Raw genomic sequence first — 20,964 nt, 5'->3', positions numbered from 1 at the left:
AACCACAAAATGTGAAAGAGGCGTACAAAGATGAATGTTGGGTCAAAGAAATGGATGAAGAACTTGAGCAGATCGAAAAGAACAACACATGGGAGCTGGTTCCTAGACCAAAGGATAAGAACGTTATAGGGACAAAATGGGTCTTCAAAAATAAATTGAATGAAAATGGAGAAGTAATTAGAAACAAGGCTAGACTTGTTTGTAAAGGGTATGCACAGCAAGAAGGAATAGATTTTGAAGAAACCTTTGCTCCTGTTGCAAGACTTGAGGCCATCTGAATGTTCCTTGCTCTCTCAAGCTTTCAAAACTTCAAAGTATTTCAAATGGACGTGAAATCAGCCTTTCTGAATGGAGACTTGGAAGAAGAAGTATACATTGAACAACCAGATGGTTTCATTCTTGGAAATGATCCAAATCTTGTATGCAGATTGAAAAAGGCTCTCTATGGTCTCAAACAAGCTCTAAGGGCTTGGTACTATCGTTTGGACAAATATCTTCATCAACAAGGTTTTTCAAAAGGATCAGCAGACAACAATCTTTATATAAAAGTTGAAATGACAAATTGCTAATACTTTTTGTGTGTGTAGATGACATTATCTTTGGCAGCAATTAAGAAGCTATGAGTCAAAGATTTTCCTTGGTGATGCAGAAAGAATTCGAAATGTCCTTGCTGGGAGAACTGACATATTTTCTTGGTTTGCAAATCCAATAAAAGGAAGGAGGGATCTTTTGTCTCAAACCAAGTATCTCAAGCAAATTTTGAAGAAATATGGCATGGAAGATGCAAAACCAATATGTACACCCATGGTCACAGGATGTAGCCTCAATGCAAATGATGAATCAACAGCAGTGCATCAACCAACCTACAGATCTATGATTGGAAGTCTACTTTATTTGACAGGTACCCGACCAGACATCATGCATGCAATGGGAATAGTTGGAAGATTTCAAGCAAATCCAAAGGAAACTCATCTTCAGGCAGTAAAGAGAATCTTCAAATATCTTCAAGGGACTCAAAACTATGGCTTATGGTATCCTAGAGATACATATCTCACACTTCATGCTTATATAGATGCAGATTGGGCCGGAAGCGTGGATGACTGGAAAAGCACAAGTGGTGGTGCATTCTTTATGGGTTCCAGATTAGTATCTTGGTTCACCAAGAAATAAAGTTCGATTGCCTTGTCTACAGCTGAAGCAGAATATGTTGTTGCTGCATCTTCCTGCACTCAACTCCTTTGGATGATGTAGACCTTGTAGGATTTTCAAATCACTTGTACACCAACCATCTCCATCTTATGTGATAATACAAGTGCAATCAACATTTCAAAGAACCCAGTCATGCATTCAAAAACAAAGCACATACCAATCAAGTATCACTTTCTTCGGGAACAAGTTCTTGAACAAAATGTCAAGTTGGAGTATGTTCCTTCTAAGGAACAGGTTGCTGATATACTCACAAACCATTGCCTAGGGAGAACTTTGAATACCTTAGGCAAAATCTGGGGGTTGTTGATGCATCATCTTGTTGTTGAATCTCTTCTGATTGTTGGTTGTATGCAAGGTTCATCTAAAGTATATGCGTACATGTGCTGGGTTGTGTATTGGTCAAAGATCGAATGGCACAGGTTCAGGGGGAGCATATCATGCATTGTTGGCATTATGGAGGAAGTATAGAAGGATATCATGGATGCTGGTTTGAATATTGTTGCAATACGTCTCTATCTCTTTCATGGTCATGGATTATGGTTCTTCTTTGCAGATCTGGTTTATAGTCGGGGGGAGCATGTTCTTAGGGGGAGCATAACCCTTTGCCCTTGATGTAAAAGGGGGAGAGTGATTAGTTGTTGTTGCCATCAAGTCCAAAGGGGGAGATTGTTGGCATTATGATACATATGTTGTACTTGATGGCAACCCACTCATCTCAGGTAATAAATTATAGTGTAGAGAAAAGCTCACCCACTTATATGCAGAGAAAAGTTTATTTCATGTAGAGAAAAGTTCATGCACTTTTATGCAGAGAAAAGTTTATTTCATGTAGATCACACACTTTTATGCAGAGAAAAGTTTATTTCATGTAGAGAAAAAGTTCACGCACTTTCATGCAAGGAAAAGCACGTGTATGTTGGAGAACTTACCTTTGGTCCATGGTAGTTAGTCCTTGGTATTTGAACCTATGAGGAAAAGCGCGTATATGTTGGAGAACTTACCTTTGGTCCATGGTAGTTAGTCCTTGGTATTTGAGCCTATGAGGAAAAGCACGTATATGTTGGAGAACTTACCTTTGGTCCATGGTAGTTAGTCCTTCGTATTTGAACCTATGGTTTTGGACCATGGTACACACTTTCATGCAAGGAAAAGCACGTATATGTTGGAGAACTTACCTTTGGTCCATGGTAGTTAGTCCTTGGTATTTGAACCTATGGTTTTGGACCATGGTACCTCGTCAAAAGTGTTGATCTCATGCTCTTTCATGGTTGGTTCATGGTATTAGTCCGACAGTTTTTGATCCTATGGTTTTGGCCCGTGGTATTGCATCCAAAAGTGTTCATCTCATGCACTTTCATGGTTGGTTCATGGTATTAGTCCAACAGTTTTTTGATCCTATGGTTTTGGACCATGGTATTGAGAAAGGACTAAGGCTATAAAAGAGGAAGGAGATCATTTGGCAAGGTATCTTCTGAATTATCGAATATCTGATAAAGCGCTAGATCTGGAATATTGTGATTGGGTTTTGGTGCAGATCTGGATCTGAATGAAGAAGGAACCTGAGCGTAAGGAGAAGGATAAGTTCTATTGATGGGTCAAAATATTAAGGCGGGAATAGTGGTATCTCTATATGATTTTGATCTGTGATATGTGGCATATGCTTGATCTATAAATCTAATAATCTGGGTCTGAATTATTGATGCATGTTTTATTTTACACATGTTATGATCTGGGTATGTCTGATGTAACAACTGCAAAGTTATAAGGAAATATTTGCAGATATGTATGCGGGTTGGCTTTGGTGAAATCAGAGATTGATGATGCAAGTGTAGTTGATGGGTTTTTGATGTTCTTGGATCCAGTTTGAAAATTTATGAAAAGTGGTCCTTGAAAGAAAAGAAGTAGGGGGTTGTAGCTCCCTTACAGGAGAGACTGGAAAATGAGAGAGAGTTGTAGCTCTCTGCAGGTTGCAGCCTGCGTACTAGTAAAGGACTGTACCAGTACAAAACCATTGTAAAAGGAGTTTCTAATTTGAAAGAAGATAGAGACATATTGCAGCAGGTGGTTTTCACCCACATTGGGTTTCCACCTTACATCTGGTGTTCTTTGGTGTGACTATCTGTTTTCTTTATTCATGCTCATTATTTTATGGTACTGACATGCAAAAATAATTCAAAGTATAAATAAGGAAGATTTATTAAAAGAACTTGATAATACTGATTCACCCCCCCTCTCAGTATTATTTCCAACAGATAGCTCAAAATTTTCATCAAATGGGAGATCTTCGAGATATTGAAAAACAATCAGGCATGAATGAGATCTAAACACAGGAATCACAGAACTTTCTTGGTGGATAATTCTTGGAATAAGATTGGGATTTTAATATATGGGAGGAGGATTGGGATCAGGATTGCCTCTAGTGTATCTTATGGATGCCAGTGTGTTGAATTATTCCCAAAAATCAAATTGACATTAAAATCTTGTTAGCCTACTGAATTCTAAACTCATCATGCAAAAGTTTAGAATTATTTAATGTACTGGGGCAATTTTCAAGACAGATGTTCTGTTTATAAAACTAAACGAGAGATTTACTGAAGCAGCATTCATCTACTTATGCACTCACAAAGCAAGAGCAGTTTGAAGGATGCCTAGCTAACTTCAGGCTTTGTCTGTAGTTCATAAAGCAAGGAACATTAATGAACAAACAAATTTTCCTTCCCCAGCACGGTCGTCGCTATGTCAGGGCCTAAATCTACCTCAAGCTGGGAAAGGTAGGTCTAGGGTGTTATAGACATTTTTGGGCACTACAACCCCAAGCATGAAATGTCCATAAACCAAGGGCTCCTAAGTCCCTAAAAGTGTTGTTCTAACCCCTAAAGGAACAATGTCAACTGATTACAACTTCTCCCAGAAGTTCTCCATGAAAAACTGCTCAGAATTTGTCAAAACAGGATCATTTCAGCTGCTCCATAGGCTAAGTGCGTTGCATCTCACCTAAGCACACTGTGTGGGTGCGTTGCATTTAAAAACGCCCTTCTATGGGGTGCGATGGGTGAGAAATGACAAATGGCAGTGTCATTCCACGAGGTGGAGAGGCAATGTAAGCTTCCAGAAACTTCTCCTGTGACACTAGCCTCTCTGGATTTGACCAAGGATGAGTAAGAGATCATCAATCTGCAAGTGGAAGCAAGAACTATCAGAGGGAAGACACTAATCAAATCACAAGCTGACTCATCTCCCTTACAGATATCTATATATGGATCCCTCATCCCAGAGATCCAGAGGCTAGAATTTTTCATATTGTAAGGAATTGTTGTTGGTTTCTTGAGACAAACATCAGATTATTGGGTGATCTAAGCTTTGTATGAGGTGAAGAGGGGATTCCTTGCTGAGAGGATGATGTTGGGTCAGAACAACTGGTTGCAACTCACCTTGGCTCTTTCTTGTTTATCAATAAAAGCTATTCAAGTTTTCCTCCATACTCTTGTGTCATTTATATTTGCTGCATGTGTATGGTCAATTTACATCTGATCCTAGATTGTTTATGATTATAGATCCATGTTCTTGTATAGTGCTATGCTACTATAATCTTACAGGTACTCTGTGAAGCTGGGGGTGCAAGGGAACAAGTAGTGAAAGACTATTAAGGAAGAGAGGAATCGAACTAGGAGATTAGCGCAAGACAGAGGTTGGTCTTCTTTGTTCTTCTCTATCTATACTTCATAAAGGAAAAATGAAAGTAGCTTTACTTTGTTTGTTTCTAAGGCAGCTATCACACCTTAGTGGGATAAGAAATTATGAGTAGACACTTTTCCCTGTAACAAAATGGTGACTCCACTGGGGACAAATTAGTTTGTTTGTTTATCTTCCTTGTTGTCTATTTCATAAACTTACAGACGGAGTCTGAAGTCATGCCAGGTAGCTTTCGAACTGCGTTTGCTATGCAAATGCAAAGTAGATAAATGCCACTTCAGTCAATCTCTGGGATTTGTTTATGATTTAAAAAACTGATTCACAAACTCTCTGATTTCCCTTGTGGTAGCTCTTAGATCCTCCTTAATCTACCCCTGATTGTTGCATTACTGATTACCATTTGCTCGGCCAAAACCCATGAACTGAACTGCAAACTGTCACCCGGAACCCAACCAAAGTCTCGTCTCTGGCCCAGCGCGGGTATTGTTCTAAGAATATGAAATTCAGCGCACTTCTCAAGTGTAGTAGGTGCACTGCATTTCAAATTCCCTGTGATACAGGTGTGCTGATCAGACTAGGCATTGTTCAGTTTTGGTTTCTGTGATTCATTCTTTCCAGTTCTATTCATGAATTTTGCTGCCTGTGATCAGTATATCTCTGTTTGAGACCCCTTTTCCTTGTTGTTATTCCGTCTCCTTTGTACAAAAGAACTGTAAATGTTTTTGTGTGTTTGTTGAGTCATTTTCAGTTCTCCTTTGCAAAAGTAACGTAATCGTACCATCGTCCTTTGATTTGAAAGCGTCGCAAGTGTCGTTTTCAAGCATAGGAAAGAGTTTGATTACTGTAGATAGTCGATTATCCTGTTACTATTGTTTTTGGTCGAAAACAAGTATTCATTTCCAAATCGTAGAATATTGTGATTGTCTCCATTTTTTATTTCGAAAAGAAACTTGTTGATAATTGTCGCTTGAAAAGAAATTCAGATTTGTGCATCAACTTTCTTTTTATCATTCATATACTAAGAAAGTCGAAAACAAATACATGCATGTGCATTTGCATTTAGACTGTCTGATTGGTTTGATTTAGGAAAGTGCATTTAGAGTGTGCTCTTTGCTCTCTGTGAAAGAATTCTGTCTTTCTTTCCTTAGTAGCTAGGATTTTCATTGCACAAAGAAGATAAAAAGATTGTTTATCATCTTAGATTGCATTTTAGTAATTATACCACATCTCGTGGTGAACCTGAAAGGCAAACTTCATAAACAAGATCAACTATAAAATAAATTCAATGAATCTAACAATGCTTTGGAACCTAACGCACAACATTTAGAAGTCTAGGCTATAGACGTATTCCAGCGTCGTAAAGACTGGTAACTGTTGTTCTCACTGATGGATGGGTGATTCCTCCACTTTGAGACGATAAGTTCCAGTACGGACTTGTGCTCCCACGTACCGTCGAGTATATTTTGGGAGACCACAATAGGCTTAATCCTTTATCCATAGGAAGCCATGTGTGCCGCCCTATCGATCATAATGCACTGAACACAGAATTCGGGAAGATTGACTGTCGTACCATAAAATTATTCTGCAGTTTTGCGATTGGTTTGGTAATCCCTCTACCTAGATTTCCTTTTTAGACTCTTTAATGGAAAAGGTCCATATGAGCACTTATCACTTCAGGCTCATTAAAAATCAAAGGCGACTAGAGTCATATTTTGTTTCTTCTCGACTCTTAAAAATTAAAAAAACAACATGTGTCAAAGCGTCTAAAATTTATTTTAAACGGAATATTCATCACCCTTTCCTACGTTGATCTTGGGTTGAGAAAATGGAATCCACCAAACAAGAAGTTCCACTTGGAGGAAATCCTAGTCCCTTCTCCTCTTGGGGAGATGTTGGTGCACCCCATATGGCCACATTGTTTCTTCTAGGACTGACAATCAGCTTGCCTATATGGCTCTTCTCAACCTCTGTCATTCAGAACACCACAATTCCTTAACAATCGAGTCAGCAACTAGATGATTCCAGAGTCACCCACCAACCTTCTACTTCCTCCAATTCTTCCTCTCCTCCTTCCTCTTCGCTTGATGGGGCTGGTAAAGCCAAAAGTCAAGTACCTGAGAAGAAGAAGGAAAAGAAGAAGAAAGAGAAGAAGAAGGAGCTAAAAGCGAAAGGGGGCGACCAAGCGTCGTCTAGCGAAAATCCACACACTGCACCGACCAGGCCTAAATCGCCATGTGTCATTTGCAAAGGAGACCACTATCATAGAGATTATCCTTGCATACCTCGGATCTTAAGGAATTGGTATCCTCGTTTGCATAACCTGGTGTGATCAACCTCTGATGATCATGTTGAAAACACACCGTCGACTGGTGAAAGTGAAGCCCTAGGACAAAAAGGAAAATATAGATTTCCTTGTAAACTGTGCGAAGGCAGTCATGCCATCCACCATTGTCACTTCTTAGACGAGGCTAAAAGAGTTTTGGACGATCTTCCGGTTTCACCATTACGACTTCCTCCTGTATATAAAAAACTCTTGCCGAGTCTGTCACTAGTTGAAAAGCCGGCTGACTCGCTCAGGTGGTCGGTCGAAGTGTTTATCATTGAAGACAAACCATCTGAACCCATACCAGACGAAAGTCAAAAGGTTGAGACGGCAGTTGACCCGGTCTTGCCTTCAGATGTTCCATCTTCAGATGATACAGTCACCGAAGAGAACAAGGATGACACCGTCCAAATTCTTTTCGTAAGCACAGACTCCGATGAACATGGGGGAAATTTACCCATTCCTTTACCGCAGGAAGGAATTTCGTCAGAGTCGTACTTGGCCGTCTATTTGGTCCCACCTCCAAGCAACCTAGTTGTCTCCTTTGACTGGAATCAACTAGGCAGACCCCACTTACCGTCTAGTGTACCATTTCGAATATTTGTTCAAATATATAGAATGGTTATGGCCGGTACCATCATAGATGAAGGGACTTCTGTGAGTATCCTTTCCTCGACTGCTTGGAAAGCGCTTGGTTCACCATCGCTTTTGCCTGAGATGAGAAATCTAACAGGCTTTGATAAAGGAGCCAGTCGACTGTTAGGGATCCTTCCCAATGTGCCCATAACATTGAGGGGGAAAACCGTTCAAATGAACGTAATGGTAGTTCAAGGACCCCTGGATTATAATCTACTCCTTGGACGAGACTATATTTATTGCATGGGAGTGATTGTCTCCTCACTCTTTAGAGTAATGTGTTTTCCGCACAAAGGAAGAGTGGTCAAGCTCATAGACCAGCTTTCATTCCCCGGTTCACGCATAGCAAGTAGTCATATACCATCTCTGAATGGTCTTTTCACCCAAGAAATGTCTCAATCCCCAGTCCGTCCGCCTGATGAGCGCGAGTGATTCGGGGGACATGACCGAAACCCAGGGGGCATGCACCCTGGTCTGCTTCGGCAAGAAAACTTCGGGTATAGGGTAGGTTTCCATGAGAGTATATGACCTCCGTACTCCTATCCGGGATTAGAAGAGGGAGTTGGACTGGAATAAGATTCTCTTGTCAAAGTTATGTGAGTTGGCAGGCATTGCTACTCACCTTTGTCTATTTCGGTATACATCGCCGAAGAAGTGTTTTGTTTACGCCGTGAATAGAACAATCTTTGGTAACCTGTAAGAGGTAGACCTCTCTCAGTAAAACAAATGTTTTAACGGAAGAAAGAAGGGGTAACCTTGAAACACTGTTTTATACCTGGGGGCATGCAAACCTTTTGGAGTGAAAGCAAAGAGCGATCATTTATCTGTTTTTTGGATTGGTCGTTTCCTAACTTGCATAAAGAAAGGATGTGGGGAAAAACTCTAAAAATTGTCATTTTAAATGGGACATTCTTATTACACGACTGGATTAATCGAGTAGTTTTAGCGCGGACTTCATGCTCATTAAAAAATAAACATAAGCAATGAGCACATGTTCCTCCAAAGTTTAAGCTCATTAAAAAATGAACCAATTTCCGGTAAATAACCATCGTGAATGTAACACTTCAGCCTTTAAAGCCTTGGTCGTGTTTGCACCGTCACCTCCACTTTTACATTGGCCGATCATTCACCTCCATTTGATTGTTTACCCATTTTGAGGAACAACTGCGAAGAGTGATCATGTTAGCCATCCTTGTAACACTGCCGTGATTGGAAAATTCCAAACCTTACCTAGAATCAGTTGCTACCCAATTTTATCACTCGTTCCTCAAAAGACGAGTCTCCTTTAAGCTCTTTTCAAATGACTCGTAAAATATGAAAAGGTTGCCGAGCCATTGGCCTCTCCAGCTTGTTAAAGGGACCGGAAGTGATATCCCTCCTCTAAAGTTTAATCTTTTTTGACTTGAGGGATTATTACACAAAAAGATCGAGCGCTTGTCTTGTTCGGCTCGTTAAAAGGATCGAAAATTCATCCCTTCTATATTGTTTTATAATTTTTCGGACTTAAGGGATTAGATGACGAAAAAGGAATTTTAAAGTTTCCTTTACGTTCCTTTTCAGACTCTCTAAAATTGAAAAGGACCGATTTATCTTTGTCGTTAAACTCGTTAAATTTTTAATAGCGACAAACTTGTCTATAGACGAGAACGAGTTTCACTATCGCTAGGCTCGTTAAAACATAGCGATGGTTTTGCCCAAAGGGAAAATTATAGAACAAGCATATGTTATCCTCCTCAAGCTTGACAAAAATAAAGAGGTACTGGTCAGCAATGACTGGGGAAAAATTGGGAAGAAAACTTGAAGAAACTTTGTTGGTAGCAAGACGCTCTTGAACATGACACTTTCACTCTGCATCCAAGTCGGGTTGGGTTGTTTCATTCACCGGTCACATCACCATGGTCCCATCATACCATCCACATTTGGGGTTAATGCTACCAATCCATCACGTCAGTGTCGCCGATATGTTCAAGAGAAGTCACTCAGAGAATGCACCTGTGTCTCACCCGCTACAATACATTTACATTCCATTCTTTCATGACCGCCACCCTGAACCTTATATCACCAGATCGTTTTCACCTCCATTAAAATCATTTGCTCCGTTCCGTGTCATTGATGTGGGATTCATTAAGGCCCTCCTATGACGGGTCGCTTCTTGTCGACATCAGCTCATTATCCAAGAAGTCGATCTAGGAACGCCCCATTCAGTACTTTGAAGCTTGCATGCCTCAATGGCATGTTTCTCACTTTTGGCGATAGGTTTACATCAATGGCCTTCGACCGAAATATTTTGCGTGTTATTCGATGCCAAGTCCTTTATTCACACCACGTGAATTGTACTGCAGTACCTTGATGGTCATTATCATTATCGGTGATTCCTCTCGTGCCTGTTAACAGCTTACATCATTGGCTAGTAATCAGGCGATGTCTTTCCATGTTCGACTCCAGAACATCTCTCACATGGATCGACTTGTACTTCGAGTGAAGATCGAATGAGATTGAAGACCCCGGATCTAGTTTCATCCATCTGGGCTGCGATATATATTCAAGGAAATAAAGACATTAAATGTGCATTGTTGCTGCACAGATAATCATCCAATCAAAGGGATGATGGCTCTACCAGAATCATCACTCTACACTCAGACGATTGTGTGTCGTATGTATATGAAAATTAATTTATAAAGATGAGCATGGGAATGCCTGCCTCAGCTAGATCATGAAAATATTATGAAGATAATTTATTGTATTGTATCTTATTATAGGTCTCCTCCCAGCTTGAAAGAACTTCGGATCCTCATGATAAAGCATTTCACCCGACATAAAAAATATTAACGACCTCATGCTTTAGGGGGCAACTGTTATAGAAATTTTTGGGCACTACAACCCCAAGAATGAAATTTCCCTAAACCAAGGGCTCCTAAGTCCCTAAAAGTGTTTTTCTAACCCCTAAAGGAATAAGGTCAACTGATTACAGCTTCTCCCAGAAGTTCTCCATGAAAAACTGCTCAGAATTGGTCAAAACAGGATTATTTCAGCTGCTCCATAGGCTAAGTGCGTTGCATCTCACCTAAACACACTGTGTGGGTGCATTTCATTTCAAAAATCCCTTCTATTGGGTGCCATGGGCGAGAAATGACAAATGGCAGTGTCATTCGGCAAGGTGGAGAGGCAATGGAAGCTTCCAGAAACTTCTCCTGTGACACTTGCCTCTCTGAATTCGACCAATGATGAGTAAGAGATCATCAATCTCCAAGTGGAAGCAAGAGCTATCAGAGGGAAGACACTAATCAAATCACAAGCTGACTCATCTCCCTTACAGATATCTATATATCGATCCCTTATCCCATAGATCCAGAGGCCGGAATTTTGCATATTGTAAGGAATTGTTGTTGCTTTCTTGAGACAAACATCAGATTATTGGGTGACCTAAGCTTTGTATGAGGTGAAGAGGGGCTTCCTTGCTGAGAGGATGATGCTGGGTTAGAACAACTGGTTGTAACTCCCCTTGGCTCTTTCTTGTTTATCAGTAAAAGCTATTCAAGTTTTCCTCCATACTCTTGTGTCATTTATATTTGCTGCATTTGTATGGTCAATTTACATCTGATCCTAGATTTTTTATGATTATAGATCCATGTTCTTGTATAGTGCTATGCTACTGTGATCTTACAAGTACTCTGTGAAGTTGGGCGTGCAAGGGAACAAGTAGCGAAAGACTATCAAGGAAGAGAGGAATCCAACCAGGAGATTAGCGCAAGATAGCGGTTGGTCTTCTTTGTTCTTCTCTATCTATACTTCATAAAGGAAAAACGAAAGTAGCTTTACTTTGTTTGTTTCTAAGGCAGCTATCACACCTTAGTGGGATAGGCAATTATGAGTAGACACTTTTCCCTGTAACATAGGTTAACATCAAACCATGCTTAACCTGGTAGCTAGCCGTACCAGGCCATCGTACCAGATGGGACTCCTACACCAAATGGTGTGAAGTCTAGTTGCGACTTCATACCACGGAGATCCCCTCAATGTTGGCGGGTCTAACACCGTCAACATTTCTGGTGCTAGGAGGGCCAGATGAAAAGCTAAGTCCTCACAATCTGTTTTGAATCTTCACACATCTATCATGGATTTTTTTATAGTTCACCCTTCGAAATGTTTGTCCAATGGACATATCTTTGACGTTGAGAGGGAGTTCTGGGATGACCTTTTAGAAATAACGTATGATGGTGAAGGTGAAGTGGCATAGCGTGAGCATTTAGATTACTTCCATGCACTCATGGAGAACATGGAAGATTTTAATGAAATAGAGGTTTGTACACTGCTCGCACACAGTTCACCACTACCCATTTCTATGGTGTAGCATACTGCCTGATAACTCTGTGCACTCATTTAATTAGTTCAATGATCTAATAGAATCTATCTTTTACCATTTTGATGTTGAAGCACTTGATAAGAAAATGTTAAAACAACAGAAGACCGATTGTGAATCTATTGAAGAATTTTGGGGGTGCTTCCGTCGTCTCTCTTTTGAAGCTTTGAAAAGTCAGATGAAATTCCAATGTCTTATTGAAAGATATGAGTATGTCTATTACAAATCTCTTTGTCCAAAAATGAAGAAAAGGCTCAAACCCCACTCAACATACATCAGTGATGGAGCTGCACAATCATAAGCAAACATAGTCACTTTCACAAGTGACTGTCCGCCTTCTCCTCCTCAGACAAATCCACCCCCAAAGAGTGATGCGAGAGAGCGTGCACATAAGTTTGTTCAACTTTCACATCCTCCCACCCTCACTACTCAATTTTTGCATAGATTTGATTGGAGAGCCCATGGGTTTTCATATGCACTTGTTACGTCAAACACTGTCCACACATTTTGTTGATCCTCAGGATTGTACTGTCTTGTGTTCTTTTGTTTCAGAATCCACACTTGTTGTGAACGAGGATCAAGCTATCGATGGAGTTGATGATGCACAACCAACATGCACTATCATTTACGAAGAGTGTGACTCGGAATTTCAGCATGAATCCATAGTGAAGGATGACCTATTTTTGCCTATGACTCCTCCATTTTTTCGTGACATCCTTGATTATTCTGTTATCTCTAATTTTCCTTCTGTAAATGCATCTACTTCCGATCATTCACAGAACACGCCCGATGTTAGTCCATCATTTGATAAGGGAGAAAAAAAATATTTCGTTGAGAATCCACTTGAATTTTCATCTACTTGTTTCAGAAAGGCAGAGGGTGAACATTCTTGCTTCTCATCTACGTCTTTGTATGATCCATCAAATCATGAGGATGCCAACAAACATCCTAAATTTTCTGATCATGGTTTTCGTGATCTTTGTACTTCATTTGATCACGATATTGATTCACTCATTGTTAATATTTCTAAGCCACTAATCTCTAATGATATATCTATTGATGAAGTGGAAATCCCATAAGATGTTGAGGCACTTCAGCCTGAGTTGATGGTTATGTTAGGCTCTCGCTGTCCTGAGGTTATTTCCACTTCTGATCAGAATTTTTTTTAAACACCAAAGGCTCCTCATCACTCTATTGTTCACATTGAAGATCAATATAAGACATAGAGTTCACTTCCTCCACTCGAATCACATGATACCATTGCTCAGGCCTTGGATGAATCTTACACAATGAGCATGCTTGCAAAGGATAAGTTGTTTGTATTTCTCACATTCGCTTGTATGTCACAACCCAAAGATTGTGTATGTTTATGTCTACATGTAGTGTGTCATAATACCATGGTACATCTACAAAATGTTTGTCTTTTGCATTCACTCTTTTCTTTTCTGTGGATGTTTTAGAACTCAGAGTGTGTTGGTCTTCACTGATCTATCTTTCTTGTTCGTTGGTTTACATTTATATCTTTCTTCTTTAGCATGCCTTCGCCAACATGGGCCAGCCAATGCACCGATGGTTGCATTGGAAATGTCACTTCACGTGAGTAGGCCCATGCATTGTTTAACCTAGGAGTAGGAGCAGTGTTTTCTTTCTTGCTTTGCATTGTTGTGTCGTTTGCATGTTTCTTTTCTTGATTACGTAGTTTGGTTTTCTTGCTTGCTTTCTTTTCTTGTTAGCTCACTTTCGATTTACTTCTGCTTTTTGTTTTTTGCTATCTTGCCTTGCTTGTATCCGTAGGTTAGCCTCACATGAAACCGTGTTTGGATCTTGAGACAAGCTGGGAAATCTAAAAGGACTTATACAACTACCAAGATCGGGTTATCTGTTGTCCTGTCTCTTTATGAAGAGCTTGTTGTCTTCAATCGATGATTTCTTGATGGAAAATACATTCTGTTTAGAGTGATCATTTGTGAAAACATAATCATTTCATAGTTAACTAAAACCACCTACTTTAATCTGTTCTTTTGGGTTAACCCTTGTCAGCTTATTCAAGTAGAGTAAGGTGAGGGGGAAAACCTTAACAAGTATGTTAGAGGTATATATAACATACTTCTATGAAGGGAAGCCTCTTTTGCTCTCAATAAGTTGGGATCCCTCTTCCGCCTTTGAAATAAATAAGTGCCTATGCACAGTTCTTTGAAAAGTGAAAAAATGAAAAAACAAAAATGAATAAGGTGAAAGAAGATAAAGGCATCTTGTGCAGAGAGGTGATGAAAGTAACTCCGTGGGGTTACTAACCAATCTCGCTAGTAACAAAGAAATTCTTGTGTTCCTGTGTAACTCTGTCGGGATATTGTCCAGGCCTACTTGTAGTGGAGCAGCACCAGAGATGAAACTTAAACTCTGACAATTATATTACTTTTGCACCAATGTACCCCTCATCCCAATAGAAACATCTAAGTTGACTAGGCTTGCTGACCAATCAAGAGAATTGCAGGGACTACATCTTTAACACAAGCTAGTGTGGAAGCCATCATGATCAATGAATCAAACAATACTTTTGGAAGGGTTAGACTCGATTTCCACAAAACAAGGTCCATTCGGAAAGTTGGAGTTCTACCACTGTGTTATAGCTCCAAATCTCACTCTTATGGTTTGTGATGCTGCACTCATGGCCTAGGGCAACCCCTCCTTACAGACCTGGTCCTAAAATTTAGAAAACAGTGTTTTATCCCTTATACGCGACATTGACCTGAGTTAAACGCGTGTACACGCGGGTCTGTGTATACCCAACCCGCGTGTATGTATTAAAACACTTAAAAAAATAAATAATTCCTTATTTTTGGGCGGAGATCGCGGGTTTTACCTGCTGATCACCTGTTACTGCCCGTGGCCCAACTTTTCCCAACCAACTCCTAACTAAAAAACTACTTTGGAGATGGTATAAAAAGACATCAAAGGGAAGGCCTAAGGGAGAGAGAAAAGAGAGCAAGATTATTATGCTGAGATTTTCCCCTTAGACCAGGTCTGAAGTCCTTGGTGCTTTCTGCACTTCCCCCATTTTGCATAGGAAACCCTTGTTTCCATGTGTATTGGTGATCATTCATCCTTTATATCACCATTGAGTAAGACTTGGAAGGAGCTCTTGTTGGAGGCTTGAGGCTGGAACGAATCCGGGAGGAAGCTTTGCTTGGAGCCTGCTGAAGGTGTTTCAGGTGAAATCTTTCCGTTATATGTACTTTACTTGCCTTTATATAAAGAAACACGTCTTCGTTCCCGAAACAATATTTCTTTGTGCTTATGAGATTCATGTTTTGAATTCTTATGCAAGTAGTTACTTAAAGATTTTTATAACTAACTTTATAGCATGAAGATGGTTTATGTATAAGTATTTGTCCATGTACTGCTGTGTTCTTTGATTTGTTTGTTTTACAGGTCAAAGGAGAAGAAGGGAACTCCAAGAAGGGTTTGGACCCTAAAGGTCTTCTCGAACGTAGGACCTTAGGTACGTACCCTCAACATTAGAATTTGCTTACAGTAAAGATAATGGCTGTGTGTGTGTTTCTTTGAATAAGCAATTTTCAGTCTGGTAGAGTCTTAACCCAAAGGACCCTAGGGGTACTTTCCCCTCAACCAGAATTGGCGACTCCGCTGGGGAACAACACTCTTGTTGTTCCTAGTTTGGGTAGTCTTCAAGCCAATCAAGGCTCAACCCCTCTGTTTGCTGGCTCTGACTGTCTGATCTGTTCTTGAACTCTAAGCTTTTCCAGTTTTTTCAGTCTGTATTTTTTTATTTTTCTTGAAAATCTTCAGATACGCTGTTTTTCTGGATTACAGAAGTGTATATACGCAAGTTGAACTAAGTGAACCCGCGTATACGCAGGTTTCCTCAGTTACAGTCGCGTGTACACGCATTTTTCACATCACTGCAGGCGCGTATATTATATAATTTTCAAGATTTATAAATTTTCTTTTTGCTGAATGTTTGTCTGCAGGTTTGGGTCAGTTTGAAGCAGTCATTTTCCAGTAACAGTCCTCTGTTTAACAGGGGGCATCTTGTTCTGAACTCTCTCTAGTTATAAGGAGTATTAGTCTTGTTTTCGTTGATTGCAAGCGTCATTGTTTTTTGACACACAAGATTTCTGGTTAAGAATCTTGACTGCTCTGTTTTGTCAGAGTAGGAAGATTGGATTCAATCTTTGTGTTCATTTTGTTTTGGTGACCCTTTTGTTTGCTTAACGAAACCATTTTTGTGACTATTTGCTCGTTCGTTTCGGGAAAGTTGTTTGTTACCATTTTCTTGAAACTTGTCTTTTGATCTTTTGGACTTTCATTGCTGCTTTCGATTGTCGAGAGCGATTTCGAACGCATTCATTTTTGTTGGGTTTTCATCATTTGAAAGGTGTCAATTCACAAAAGTGTTTGGTTGCCTATTCATCAATCATTGGTGTCAGTATTTTTGAGAGCCTTCTTTGAAAAAGACTTCTTGATTTGATTGAAAGAAAATCTTTTGAAAGTTTTGAGTTTCGCTTTCTTAAACTTGCTTTTCATTTGATTTCCTTTTTTGCGAAGTGAAAGTGCTTTGTGTTTATCTTAGAACTTGTTTTTATTGTTTGGACGAAATGATTGGTAACACATCATATTCTATCTAAGCATTTGAGTGGCAAGACAAATTTGATAAGGCAGCAACTTTCCTTCTTTGTTTTTAGAGTAGTCTTTAAATCTTGCATCCACATATAGTTCTTGCATTAGGATAGATTTTCATCTCTTTTTAGGCATATATAGTTTTTTTAGTTTTTGTGAGTGTGGAGTCTGAAAAGAAAAGGAAAATTTGTTTATATTAGAAGTACCTCTGAACCTCATAGAAATTGTTCTTCATCGAAAACAAAAAGTGCATGTGCATGTAGCTAAGTTTTATTAATTTCTTTTGCGTCCATAAAAACACCACAAGTTTCATCTCCATTACCTTGTGACTTAAAGAACAACCTAATAAAATCAAGCGCTAATTAAAATCCATTAGAACTTTTTGTTTTAGTCAGTTACACCAACAAGTTTAGGATTTTAGGGCCTTGGATTAGGCGAGTGGAGAGTTAACTCTCCAAGGCCACATAAAACGTCAAACATAAGAGTCTGAATAACGAGAGAAAATCCAATAGCGTTAGGAAGACCATGAAAGCTCCGGATCTGGGAGTTAAGCACGAGGGTCTCTGAAGACAGGGAAGAGAGATACCCCCTCTCCTACTTGTCCGAACTTACCTCACGACTGTTCCGCCTGGCTTTTGCGACGAGTTGGTACCCATAGTTGCCTCTCCTAGGGATCTACACAGGTGGCTGCAGAGGGGAATCCTGTGGCACCTGAGGTTGAAGTTGTATCACTCTCGATAGTACTACTGGAGGGCACCCTTGCGAAGCTTGGGGCTTGCACCGCGCAGGCTGTTGTTAGGAGGTCAGCGTAACTTCCTCTGATACCTTCGCTGATAGGACTGGGCCCTCATCATCCCAGACTATCTTCGGAAGGCCCCTTGATTCACTTTCTCGTATTTTGGTGTCCGGTCCTAATCACCCGGAGCGGAAATACGTGGAAGTTGTTTGACTGGCTGTATCTTTAGGGACTTTATAGTGTGTGCTCTGTGCTCCTAGTTGGCCTAGCTTTCAATTTTTTGAGTCTTTAGTTAGATCATAACAAGAAATTCAAAGTGGCTGACCGATCTCCAAGACGGTCTCGAAGACTTCGTGGTCTCTCGCCACCAAGTTTAGAGCCTTCTCCTAGAAGGCGCAGAGGCGATACTACCGATGGGGTCCGTCCCACGCCGGTGGACGCATCGGGGATTGATCCTCCTCTCGGGGACATTAGCGGCCAAGCAAGGCCTGGCACTTCTGAGCAAGAGAGGGACACTCTAGTCCTTTCTCCAGTTCACTTTCAAGCGGAGAACAACGTAGAGGTAGAAGAATTTTCCGAGTCATTAGTGGCTCCAAATTCTCCACTACCATCTAGTCATCCAGACGTATTGCAATACGTTGGGACTCCGTCACATAGACCATCAAGTCCAGGTTACGCTACGCGCTTACCATTCATGACCACTACTGGAAGCATGGCTTCTACGAGTGCTACTACTATGCGAACCCCTACATCGGTGCAAGGGGGAGGAACCATTTCCATCCCCTCCGCTTCCTTGTTCGGATCTTTTGCTAGCACATCTTTAGTTGGGTCTACCTCCATTCCGTCCACGAGTGGAAATGCCCAAACCAATGCTTTTGGTACTGGAATCTTCCCTTTTGGCACCCAATCACAGGGTATTCCATCGGTTCCGTTTAGTGCCGCTACGTCCATGATGGACGGATCGGCTTCATTCCAGGGTTTTTCTTTTGGAAGTGGTCATATACCACATTCCAACTCGATGGTAGGATCCATGCCTTTTTCTTCTATAGGACAAAGCAGCAATCCTTTCTAAGGTTGGAATAACCCCGGGGTTAGTAGCGTGGGAACTGGGAATTCATTTAGCGGCCAACAAGGGAATAGGTCGTACTCCATGGTTAGCATGTTTCAAAGTATTCCTCCCCTTGCTTCGGCTTGGAACCCATATCAGGGGTTATCAACTCCTTACCATTCTTTAGGAGGAAACTTTGCGGGTTATGGAGGTTATACGGCAGGAGTTGGTCAAACTCCGAATTTTGCTGGACCACAAGGCTTGCCTTTTGGTTCAGCCGGTTCTACTGGTCACTTCGGGCAGCTTGGTGCCTCCCAAATTCCAGGACAATCTTTTCAGAGCTTTGGGAGTTCTGCCCAGTCTAGGTGGAATCCCCTAGGTCCTCCTAGGCTTCCGTTTCTGGCAACGTTAAACTTGCCAGATCTCACTAAGTTAACAAATGACCCAATCAGGTATAATCCGGCCTGGCCTCCGGTCCCAACCAAACTCCCTTCGAAAATTCCAAAATTCGAAGGGAAAAGTGGTGAGGACCCAGGCGACCACGTAACCACATTCCATCTGTGGTGCTCGTCCAACTCCCTCATCGATGATTCGATTAGGTTGAGACTCTTTCAGCGCACCTTGACTGGTAATGCGGCCAAGTGGTATATAGAGTTGCCAGGGGGCAGCTTCACATCCTTCGCCGACTTAGCCAATATTTTCTTAAATCACTTCCAGTTGCCTGTCCGCTATGATGCCGGACTGAACTTCTGGCCACTTTTCATCAGGATAAGGCAACCCACATTTCTGATCATATTCAGGAATGGAGACGGAGAAGGAGGCTCATTAAAGCTGAAATTCCTCCAGAATACCGTCTCGAGTGGTTTTTGAAGTCTTTACAACCCGAGATCTCCAAGGATGTCTCCATTTCTGGAGTCTATTCTGAGGAGCAAGCCATTTTCAGGGCCCAGCAATTAGAATTGATCTACTCTCAGTTTGGGATCCTACAAAAGTACTTGCCAGATGCTCCCAGATCTAAGGTTGATTTAGCTAAGCCGAAGCCAGGTCCGCACGCGGATGGTATCGTTGGGTCAGTAGACACGACTACAGTGAACTTGTTGAATCAATTGCAGCAGTTGTCTTTGCAAACTGCTTCTAACAACCAAGTCACATTGCATAATCCTCCCGCTTCCCAAACTTCTTCAATCAATTCCGTCCAATCCGATAAACCCAAAGGAAATCAAAGTTCCAATGGGAAAAAGAAAGGACGTGGTAAGAAGAAGAACTCGAATGGGAAGCCCGATGCAAATAAATCTGGTAACAACGCTGGTGGTGGTAAAGGTGAGTCGAGAAAGAAAGTTAAGTTTCCTTACAAATTATGCAGTTGAGACCATCTAACTCAACTCTGCCCTAGGATTGAAGATGCTCAACGCTTGTTAGGACAGCAAGGGACTCCTAGTTCGCAAGCTGTGTTAACTAACCCGTTTCCCCAAGGGCAACAACTTCTTGCTGGCGCGAGTTCGAACCCTGGGACCTCCTCACGGGGCAACCAGGAAGGGGAAAAAGCATAAAATGTTTTTATGATGGGATCAAATGTCCATGTGACTACTCGGTCACGTGATTATGGTGAAGCCGAGACATCTAAGGATAAAACTGTTCCCGGAGGTACTGACCTTGATATTGAGCGACCCCCTGTTAAGACTATACCTCGGATACCGAAAGGTCCCGCCAAACGCGCGACGATTAACCCTAATGCTAGGGCCGCCCAGAATTACTCCATTGTGGAGGATCTGGCTCAAAGCCCGTGTGCTATGTCCACTTTAGAGGTTCTCTAGTCGTGTCCGGCTCAGAGAAGTGCTTTACTCTCCGCAATTGGAGCAGTTGATCTGGCTAATTCTTTAGTGCTCACTTTTGACATGTTAAATGTCAAAAAGCGACTCCCTCATCATATGGCTTTTCAGATAAAGTCTACATACCGGAAAATCAATATTTTTCGCACCGTTATAGATGAAGGAGCTTCCACATGTGTCATGTCGATGTCATGTTGGAAGGCTATTGGTTCACCTTCGGCTGTTCCTTCACCAACCGTCTTGACTGAATTTGATGGTCATTCTCACAAGCCGCATGGGATTATCCCGGCCTTTCCTATATGTGTTGGAGGGAAGGTCGTTAATATCGAAGTTGAGGTCGTAGATGCTAACCTAGACTATAATCTCCTATTAGGAAGGAACTGGGTATACGAAATGGAAGTTGTCGTATCGACTCTGTTTCGTGTCATTTGCTTTCCTCATGAGGGGAAAATCGTTAAGGTTGATCAATTGGACTATTCCCCAATCGAT

This window comes from Pinus tabuliformis, chromosome 5_1 (assembly GCF_031772625.1).
Source record: "Pinus tabuliformis cultivar Carrire ecotype Pingquan chromosome 5_1, CPIR1, whole genome shotgun sequence".
Classification (NCBI taxonomy): domain Eukaryota; kingdom Viridiplantae; phylum Streptophyta; class Pinopsida; order Pinales; family Pinaceae; genus Pinus; species Pinus tabuliformis.
Note: the sequence above shows the minus strand (reverse complement) of the source record.